Source organism: Gavia stellata, chromosome 20 (genome assembly GCF_030936135.1).
Source record: "Gavia stellata isolate bGavSte3 chromosome 20, bGavSte3.hap2, whole genome shotgun sequence".
Lineage (NCBI taxonomy): Eukaryota > Metazoa > Chordata > Aves > Gaviiformes > Gaviidae > Gavia > Gavia stellata.
Window position 1 is genome coordinate 9,656,951 of NC_082613.1, and position 11,427 is coordinate 9,668,377.

Consider the following 11,427-nt stretch of genomic DNA (forward strand, 5'->3'; position numbering starts at 1 on the left):
TGCCAGATTTACTCTAGGGAGTGGGTTTAGCAGTTATGGCAGTCTTTGGCCTTGGAGAGATCTGGGTTAGCTTTTTAGATTATCTATAAAAACTGTGATCTCAGGCGGGTTGAACAGTCACCCTTGATTCAAGTCCTTCTGAAACAGAGAGCACTGAACTTCTTCCTGCAGCGCTGGGTAGTTAGACAGTGGGAGGAAGCTGCCAGATGTAGGGAAGGTGGAAGTGCTCCACCTAGATTTATGGTAGAACTATCCTACAAGTATTTAAATATGCCAATCCCCTTCATAGCTTGGCTTTATAGTAAAAATAAAGTATTTTCTGGGGTGTGGAGAGGGGTTCAGCTCTAAGCTCACCTGAAGCCAGGTTCTGATTCTGTTATGGAATATGGTATGGGCCAAACCACAAGATGAGCCTGGGATTTCAAAGACATCAGGCAAAATCAGCAATATCAACAATACTGAAATCAGCAGTAGCCTTAAAATGTCAGTATCTGTAGGCTGTGTGTGAGCAGATGCCTACGGCTATGGTACTAGAGTGACAACAGGGCACTTACTGCTTACAAAAGGCCTACCTTTTAGGGGCTTCATCGTCCCCCAGGATCAACTCCATCACAGCTCCTGAAGATGTTGGCAGGCTGGGATGTGAATGTCGGGGAGCTGCATCAGCCTGAAAACAACCTCTGTGCAAAAAGATCATCTCCTGCTACTCCCTTCTCTTGATTTTCCTGCACTCCAGTATGAGACTGAGAAAGAGAGAACTGAGTGTACTTTAAAAGGAATGAATTATCTTTGTTATCAAACTCAGGGCATTTATTTATTATGCAGGCGAAGGTTAAGCATGCTGCTAAGAAGGTAGGGGAGGAGTCAGCCATGTAATTTGCTTGCTTTACTGCTTTTGGGCAGATGGGAAGGATTCTGTTAGGCTGACTGGTGAAATCCTGAAAATTGTTTTAAAACCTTCACTATATAGATCTGTTTTTATATCTTCTTAATGTGTCTTAGTATATATAGCATCTTATTCTCTCGTTCTCTAGATATATGCAATAGGCATATGCCTGTGTGCATACACACACTTATATGTATAAATATAAACAAATACATATAGAGACAAATTTCAGGCACGAATTCTCAGAAGATAATGTCTCTCCTGTTGCTTTGGTATTTGTTGTTTGAAACTATTGGATGCTTGGTTTGTTTGCTTTTCATTTCATGTTTTGTCTGTTTTTGACATGTTAAATCTGGAGTTTATCCAGGAGGAAGCAGTGACAGAGGGAAATGGCTGTAGTCAGTGCCCAGCAAGATGCACTGCTATAGCCAGTTGCCAGAGGTTGTGATCCACCTGAAATGCAAACAAATGGGATCAGGCCTTGGGAACAGGGACCCAAAGGGCAGCAGGAGGGAATATTCCCAAGGACACTGTCATGTCACCTGCTGGCACTGCTAGTCAAGTGGCTGAACACAGGAGCTGAGGAGACTGAACTCCTCCCTTGCCTTGGACATGGGGATGGTGTGAGGAGTACCTTGTTGAGAAGTGGCGGCTGACTTATCCAGCCCTGTGTGCCCTTCAGGGAAATGCAGCCCTCCTGATCCCAACCTCATTTCCCCATTTTTGGCACCGGATGCTTGTTCATGCTGGCTTGTGCCCTGCCACGCACCAACAACTGCTCTGCTGGGTAGGCAGACACAGAGGACAGTCCCCATCCACAGAGCTCGCCGGCTTCCCAACAGACAGGCTCTGCTGGGTGAATGGTTCAAACACTGTCAAGTGGGGACAGGAGGTGCTGCCCCAGAGATGGGACACAGAGGAATTGTCCTTCCTCAGTTTTGCTTTTAAACGGTGAATTTTTTTGCTCTGAGAACTCAGGCATTTTATGCGTTTCAGAGCTGGTGCTGTGCTTGTGCGCCATGACTCATCCGAGTCTGCTCTCGCAGCAGTGTGTGATGGGCCTTCTGTCTCAAGATGTGACTCTCCCCGTGTGAATGGGTTATGCTTAGTGACAGGCTTTGGCAGGAGGCAGTTGCTATTTTACAAATGCCTAAACTGAGGCACAGAGAGGCTGGAGAATTGGCCCTGAAATGGACAGCAAGTCAACGGGTGAGCTGGGAAGCAGATCTTGCAGGGTCCCCTGCCCTCTGAGCAGCGCTTTATCTTGAGACCCGCAAAGACCAGGGAAATCTGCTCCCACTTTTCCACCCTAATCTGCAAGTAAACAGGTTTCTGTTTGTTTACTGGCACAGACAGCTCTCACTAACACCACTTACTTATCTGATCTTTCTGGCCACTGCAGGCAACCAGCCACATGGCCTGACTGCACCACGAGCTGGAGCCCAGCATGATGCAGCTCCACGGTCGTGTCTTCTGTCAGACCCAGAGATGCGGCCACACTGCATCAGGCCAGCAGGTCCCTGGGTCTTTCCAGCAGTGGCCTCCAAATGCTTCTGTACACCCAGAAAATGAGGCAAGAGAAGGCAGTGATGACAAAGTACTGCCCTTTTCCATTTCTTCGTGAATGTCTTCCTCAAGTCAATCTAGTTTCTTCTTTAAAGGGCTGTTTGATGCTTAATTTCAAACAAGCATTGCAAGTTCAAGCCTCCCGCACCCTGCCATGGGTGTGATTTCTGGAGTCTATCTATATATTTGGTGCGTGTGTATCCATCCCAGAGTTTGATGGCACTTTGCATGTGTGCGTGTGTAGAGGGTATGACAGGGAAAGAAGATGCCAGCAATAGAAAGCATCATTTGTAAATTAAGAAAACCAAACAAAATAACCAAGAATGGAAAAATCAGTTATGATCAGGCTAGAATTAGAATTTAAAAAACCAACACCCCCCCTTCCCCTACAAAAAGCCAGCAGAGGCTGTAAGCAGACATCTCGAGAGACAAAGAGCAGGGCAAGCAGAGGCAGTCCTGCTCCCGATAGCCTCTCCAGCTACTCTTCAGTATATTGAAATCGTGGAAGCTTATAGTATCTGCACCTTCCTCTGGCAGCCAGTCCCCTGTTTGCATCGGGCTGTGAGCAGAGCCACCTCCTTTTCTCTTCTAGCGCTGGCTGCCACCAGCTTCCTTGGACGGAGGTCCATGCACTGGGGGGGACCAAGAGTGTTGTGTCCGCCTTTGCTCTCGGCGGCCAGGCGGCAGCTGCTTCCTGGACAGAAGCCATTCATCACCCGGGAGGTGAAACCCGAATACCGGCTGCAGGAAGCTTGGCCTTGCCTGTCCCCTGCTTTCCTCCTTCCCACTGCAGTCCTTCACTGCCTGCCCCTCCGCCGGGGCTTGTTTTTAATACTGAATACCTTTTTGTTGAGGGCAGTGTTTAGGTATTTGCTGGATTACAGTCTTGTTGGCATATAAATGAAAAGTTCTTCCTCCTTCCTTATTACAGACTGTCCTGAAAGCCCTTCTGTCACTGGGAATTAACAAATCTTTGTGACAACTCTGATAAACAGAGTGTTTTGTTAGCTGTATTACAGTTACGGGTACCAGCCCCAAATGAGTCCAAGTATCCGTTGTGCTGGTGAGAAGCATCTGCTGTGACATGTCTACAAACAAATGGCAATGGGAAAAGAGAACAACTGTACAAACAACTGCATTTCTCGCTCAGGGCGATAGCCTGGAGCTGCTGGGCACTCCCAGGACTTGTCGCCTCATGCTCACACGAGCAGCCTGCTCTTGAGCTGTCTCCAAAACCTGCCAGCCCTTGCAGGAGCCAATGCAGGGCCCTTCCAAGAAGGATGCCAGTCTTCTCTGCCCTTTGCCAGTAATGGGATGGCACGGCAAAGGCAGCTGGGACACAGGGAGGCACATGGGGTGGGCACTCCAAAGTGTGATTTAATGACAGTGCGCACACAGATTTCCCACCAGCTGGGTCTTCCCAGCCTCCAGCCTGCTTCTGCTCAGTAGCCCTGATGCAGCCAGAAAAGCAGAGATCTCTGCCCAGTGCTGTTTAGCAGATTGTTGGGAATCCAAGCAGTAGGATCTACATTTTTTAGGTACACTCCGTTACCCTGCCCGTGGTGCCTCTGCTGGGGGAGAGAATTTTCACAGCTGGAACGATGCAGGTATCCAGTTCAGATGTCGAGACATCCAGCAAAGTGATACCAGAGAGAAAAATAATAATCTGAATGTGCTGACTCCTGCTCTGCCTAGTAGGCTACGCTTCCTCTCATGTCGCCTTTCCATCAGAGGCAGCTGGTGGTGGTTTTTATGGGCATTCCTCTGAAGTGTCTCCCTAGAAGAATGTTCTGCTGCTTCTGTTATCTTTGTAATCCCTCGTCAGGACAGCAATTGCTTTGTTGATAAAACACAGCTCCTGTTCACACCTACTCCACAAATCACTTTTGACACACAACATGCAGGCCCTGTATCATAGAGCGGGGCATCCCTTCCATGGCTGTACGGCCTGTCTTGCCCTGGATAGAGCAACATTGCTCCTGCAGCCTGGAGCAAAGATAAGGGCAGAAGTACAGATTTAAGAGAGGTAAAGTGAAATAGCAACAATAACAAAGATTTAATGCTGGCAAGAGCGGTAACTATCTCATAGGACAGAGGGGATATATATAAAAAGAAATAGAAAGGTTGAATGGAAGGAAACCTATCTAGCTGTGGTGGGCTGGCAAGCCCCCATCCAGTTGCTCACTCCCCTCCAGTGGGATGGGGAAGAGCATCAGAAGGGCAAAAGGGAGAAAAAAATAGTGGGTCAAGATAAAGACAGTTTAATAAGTGAAGCAAAGCTGCACAAGCAAGCGAAGGAACATAAGGAATGCATTCACCACTTCCCATCAGCAGGCAGGTGTTTGGCCATTCCTAGGGAAGCGCATAGGGGTTCCTTGGAAAGACAAACACCACAACCCTGAGCATCCCCCCTTCCTCCTGTCCCTGAGCTTTTATTGCTGAGCACGACGTCCTGTGGCATGGAATATCCCCTTGGTCACTTGGAGTCAGCTGTCCTGGCTGTGTGCCCCCCCAGCTTCTCACCGCCCCAGCCTCCTCGCTGCGGGGGCAGAATGGGAAAAAGAAAAGGCCTTGACGCTGTGCCAGCCCTGCTCAGCAGCAGCTGAAACACTGGGGTGTTATCAACACTGGTTTAGTCACAGATCCAAAACACAGCACCCGACCAGCGCCTCTGAAGAAACTCCACTCCGCCCCAGCCAGACCCAGTCCAGCAGCGAAGCGCCCAGCAGCCGGCACCGCTGGAGGAGGAGAGCCTGGTGAAGAAAGAGCAGGAGCTGAGGGCAAGGGAAGTGTTTCCTTTCCTTGGCAAGGCCATTCTCCTTGAATCATCCTCTCTTTCCAAGAAGAGATCAGCTCTGGCAGCCTCCTTTCACCCTTCCAATGACTCTTCCAACAGATGCAGCCGCTCCTTCTCTCTGCCACATCCATCCAGCCATGGCACATGGATTGAAGTGGGTGCCTTGCCCATTGCCATAGTGCTGCTGCCCATGTCTCTCCCTGGCTGTGGGGTGAGATGAAGCTGTAACCCAGCAGCTCCCCTCTGCTCTGAAAGCCAAGGCAAAGCCCGAGAGTCATGCCTTCGGCTGATACTCACTCCAGTTAATTTCAAGGACACTGCCAGAAAAATGGTTGCATGGTCTCAGGGTTTCGACTGCAACATCTGACATCCCATCCCTCTGTCCCAGTGAAGCAGTACTGCCTCAAAGTGATCAGTGCTATTCTAAACCTAGAAATCTGCAGTGCTAGTGAAAATGTTAACAAAAAGCTGTTTGTTTAGTTTAAAATACCCTTACAAACTAAACAGCTCAAATCCAGGTTGTGTACAATGAACTGCACACTGTAAACTTTTTATTTTCTTGGTTTATCTGAGAAAACTATGCCCATGGCAAAGCCAAGCCTGGTGTGTTGTTGTAACTAGGCACCGTTCTTCGCAAACTCTCCTGCTAGCCCCAGTCAGCTGTTGTGAATAACTAATAGAGGTTGCATAAGATGAGAAACTCTGCAAACCTGGCTGAAACCAGCTGTCACGCTGGTAATGCAGGGAGTACCTCTCTTCCCTCTGAATCATGAGGTGGTGATTGTTTGGGGACACAGAGCAGTTAGGGCCAGCAGACCCATTAGGTCATCATGGCTGGCTACCTCTGTATCACAGGCCACGTCGTATCGTCTGTAAAAGCCTGTAATGAACCCTGTAGCTTGTGTTTCAGGAAGGCAGGATGCGTGGCTGACACATAAATTCCAGAGAATTATACTGCTTTAAGCGGGTGACATCAAGAAACAAAGAAACGATCACTTCCACTTTTGCTTTTACAAAATTCAGCCTGATTTCTAATTGAACATTTCTGGCTGCAGCTATGTTACGTAGCCACTCCGGTTGTTCATAACAAGCAAACACGAGTCCCGGTGTCTTGATTATATCCCAGTTTAGAAGACTGTATTCTGCTTTGCTGCAGTTTCCACCATTTCTGTACTCGCTGGCGATGCTCTGCCTTTCCTGCCCTGCCCTGTGTGTGGGGCCATTCTGCACTGTCAGCTGTAGACCCTGGCTTGGGCTTGGGCTGAGATCTTGAGCTCCCCGGAGGAAATACCAGAGCAGGCTCAGTCTGATTGTGGATCGCAGCCCCTGTTCCTGTTGTACACAGCACACATGCAGCCACATGTGCAGAACCAAACCAAACCCAAATTTGGCTGGCAGCACAAATGGCGCCGTGTCATGGTATCCAGGTTGGCGCAAACAACCCCGTCACACCAGAAACGTGGTGTCCATCAGGAAATGCTCTGCCTCTTTCAAGGTCCACCCTGACACGACTGCTGTCTTTCCCTGTGGGCGAACAGAACCGCTGCTGTCCTGTGTGGGGGACCAGGGCTGGTGCCTTTCTTTGTGGCTTTCCTGGGCAGATGGTTTGTACACACTCAGCAAATCCATCACGCTTGAAAGGTGCTGATCCATCACACACATGTATGCAGCTGCCCAGCACCTCCACAACAAATCTAATGCTTCCAGAAGGTGTTGGTCTTGCAGCACATTCATTGTCTGACGGACAGAAAAATGCTGTACTTTTTCTTCCCGATTTTTGCTGTGTGTGGCAGCACAGCTGGGGCTGCTGTACAGCGCTGCCAACCAGACTGCAAATCCTGGACTGCTGTAAATAACTCTTCTCTTCTCCCAAGATAAAACATCTAGGCTGAAAAAGAGCGTGTATCTGGGGAAATGCAGGCAGGCAGCAAGCTCGCCGAGGGGGATGGCTGCAGTTCCGAAATAAGTCGCTTCCAGGTGCCTTAGGATCCCTTGCACTGAGGGCATTAAATCAATACCTATTTCACTCTTATAAGCAGGGTCCTGCTTATGTCAACAGCTGATGCTTCAAAGCATTAAGTAATTATAAAAATGAACTGCCCTGTAGTGAGATATGCAATGGAGTAAAGATCTATTTAGACCAGATTGTCGTAACTGATGCTGTGTAAACCTCCAAGGCCACTCAAGAGATACTTTGCCCTTGAATTCTGTGGAGAAAGGACAAGGGATTTGTGCATGGCACCTCCTGGCCTTGTGTGAAGGTCATCAGTGATGACTCTGGTGAGTGTTTTCAAGAACCAGTACTGAGAAGACGGCGTGTGAGCGGTGGTGTGGGTGCTGCAATGCGCAGGTGTATGCCCTGCCCTTGGTGGCACATCAGCTTTTTGACACCATCCCGTATTGTTGAAATTGCTCATTTACTTTCTTCTGCTCAGCAAGTCAAGCCAATACCTTGGGAACCGGCAGTGCCGAGCCCTTGCCCTTGCTTTGCCCTGGACTTCTGCAGCAGTGTCGGCCGTAGAGCCATGAGTGCTGGGGGCCTGGGGCAGTCTGTGTTTATAGTTTGCAACCCCATATTCAGAGTCTTGCTGTTTTACCTGTTACCAATAATCCTACATTCAAACCAACTGGCCCCAAGTTTCACTTTCTGCTCCATGCTGGGGAATTTCTGGTTGTTAATTTTTCAGAGGCACACGGTGAAGCTGAGTAATGCAGGGAAGGAGCCTCAGACTGCCTGAGCGTGGAGGAAGTTCCACATTTGGCGTTCAAGCAAATGTATGCAAATAGCTTTTCCAAGGCATTCTCATCACCATCCACGTTGAAAGCAATTAAACCTCCCTCAGAGTGACACTTCCATGCAAAAAACATTATACAGCACGTCGCCAAACTTGAGCACAGCCAAATAAATCATTGGAGGCAACAATTCTGGGCTCTGAACTGTTGTTCTCCAGATGAGGTATAAATCAGCTGCAGCAGCAAGAGCAGCAGCTGTTTTTAGAGCTGGTGAAGGTCTCTTTAGCTTGACTTTGCCTTTTCTGCTCTCAGTCACGCTCACTCCTGCAGAGACTTCAGAATCAGATATTCATAGAGCGACAGCAGGAGTCCCACTGCAAACAGGAACAAAATCAAGCATGAAAGGAAATCATTAGGATTTCCTCAGAATAAAATAAATATAGTAAAGGCGCATAATTCTCCTTCGGGGAAAAATAAAGGCATACAGCACAAATGGTGCCAAAAGTAGGCAGTAATTAAGCCTGGAGGAGAGGGAGCCCGAAAGGGTGGCGTTGATGGTTCTAACAGATTGCTCTCACGGACTAAGCTGCTTCCTAAGCCTTGGTTCAGCACATGCCTAAGACCTGCTGAAGTTGGTGACTTTTAAGCAGGTATTTAAGTGCTGTGTAAAACCACAGGTTACAGGGAGCAGAAAGGGAACACGGCCGAAACGGGCGCCTCTCTCACCTGTCCCTGTCACCGATGTGCAGCCCGACATGCAGTGTGTCGATGTTACCCAGCTCGTGTCAGCACAACATCAGTGCTCTGCGCAGGAGGAAAACATCCACAATATGGTCCTGCCTGGTACCCACCACACCGCAGCTGGCAGCTCCCATGGAGCTGTGTGGTGGCCGTGACCAGGAGCTCTTCCCGCGGCTATGTTACAGCTCACCACAGCAAACATTTACCCAGGCTGCTTGGGGGGTGCTGTGGGAGCCGGCAGCATGCAGGCAAGCATGGGACAGCAGGGCCAGCTTTCCAGCCCTATCGTTTTCATGGGGACCTGGGTGACGTGGGGACCTGGAAAACAAGTGCCCAAGTTCCTGTTGGCTGTGGAGGGCAAAGCAAGCTTCCTCTCCCCTCATCAGACCGAGATGAACACGAGTCACTTTGTGCAATGTTCACTGTGCTGCTTCTGAGTGACAAACCCCAAAACAGAGCCTGACCTTGCTACAATTTTAAGAGAAATAAAAGGCTGCACATGTTTTAAGAAAGTCCTGCAAGCCCTTTCCTTGTACATCAAAGGGCAATGACTACAGAGGCAATGCCTGGGTGGTCAAGAGGTTCAGCTCTTTGCCTTTCTAATTAAATATTTATTCCAGTTAATCAAAATCCAAGCTGCGAAGAAGGTTAAGATGGCTGGAAGCCTTTATACTTTACTCCAGCAAAATATCCAAATATATTCTCAGAATTAATTAGGATTCAGCTGTGTGTCTGGAAGTACAAGGAAGCATCCAGAATGGAGCTGTTTCATAGGGTCACCTGGGTAGTTTGGCACTGGTCAGTGACTGAGTGGAAATGGATAAAATCCCTTGGTTGTAGCTATTGAAGGTAATAGGCTTTTTTTGCTGCACAGCAGAGGAATTCATATTCTGTGTTTGAAACACCATATTTAATATAGCTGTGGAAGGTTCTTATTCTCCATGCAACTGTCTTCCCCGGTTGGGAATCCAATTAAGCTGTTGGCCTTTGTGAGTTAATTTTGCCTTATGTAATTATGAGTTAATAGAAAGCAATTTCCTCTGAAATGTTCTTTTGTTCCTGGTTGTCCTTGTCCCCAGATTTCTGGAAGGCAGTCACATTTCTACATGGTGTGAAGTCCTGAAGTCTTTTTTACAGGTGGCTTCAGTAGAGGCAGAATTTCATCCCATGTCCTTTTACCTAGATTTACCCGACATCTTTGCAATCCCTCGCAGAGCAGAGAAGAGCAGGACTCTTCCAAACCATCCACAGACAAGGCTAGCCCCAGTGGAGAATTCCCTGGCATCCCCATCTTGACCTCCTGGTGTGCTGAAAATGGCCTGTTTATTTTCTGACTCTCAGACAGTTTGGGCTGTTTGGCAGTATTTTAGCCCAGCCATTGTCATAGCTTTTTGAGAGGGACTTTGTTAAGTGATATTTTAAAATCTGGATAAATTACTTACACTAAATTACACAACAATTTTATCTCTGTATGCTGAAGTTTCCTTCCTTGGGAAATTCTGGAAAGTACAGCTTGATGTATTCCCTCGATAGAATATTTAGATCTCAAAGGCATTTTATGAGTATTTGCGTAAGTCCACTTTGACTGGGATTGATCATCAGCCTTCAGAGGTGGGCTTACGCAAACAGAGGCAATGAAATCAATTGAATCTCTGCAAAGTGCCGTGACAAGTTTAATATTTTAGCCTATTTTTCTGATGACAGCCACCTTCCAAGTGAACATGGAGCTCTGCAAAATAATTTCTGTTGATATTGCCTCCTTTTGGGAGCTATGACACATCTGTTGACTGTGGTAGAATGAGCCATCCCTACGGTTAGGCACGTGTATGGGTGCTATTAAGATTAGAGCCCTAATAGCCTTGTTAGAAAGTGTAGTGGGTGGCATAATCTGAGAACTGGTCTGCAGCAATCCTGCTTGCAAGGAGCACCTTGCAGCATTCAGTGGAGTTTTCCCATCTTAATAAACAAATATCTGCCTTTGGTTTCCTTTCTGTTAATGCCAACACATCGATGTGAGATAAAATAGCAGCGCCCGTGGGTGGCAGTGGTCTAATACCCAGCTGAAAATGCCAGGGCCACTTAGGTATGAACTTATTGCCAAATTAAGTCCACACCCTGTTGTGTCTTTCTGAAAACCTGCTGCATCAATAATTATGTCTATGATCTGGCGCACAGCTAACAATACGCTGAGTGAGTATTTATTGCATACCCTGTGTCTGTGGGGGTACATGTAGAAAATATTTACATTCCTACTATGCATGCATCCTCTGTGTCCTGCTCCTGCTCAAAGCTGGTGATGACACTGTGTTGGCTTTAAACGGAGCTGGAGCATGTTACAAAGAGTCTTTTAGTAAAAAAGAGAGGGAGCACATTGCTTTTGCAAAGCCAAGAGCTGGTCAGCATCCAGTCGACCCCAAGGCTCCCTCTCTCTCTGAGCAACACAGCTCAGGTTCCCACTTCACTCGCAAACCATCTGGCAGCAGAAACTCCAGGGCAGATCCAAAGCAAACAGCATTGCTGAGCAGCTGGAGGGCTGACACGATGCGATGCTGACTGTCCTCACCTTTATAAATGGAGGCATTTTCCTAATCACAGGATGGAGTCTATTCTGGAAAGTCTCTACCATTGGGGCTGAAGGTGCCAGAAGCTCCAGAGACCGTGACAAAGACTGCAAAACACTAGCGAGGGCTGTGACATGCTTGCT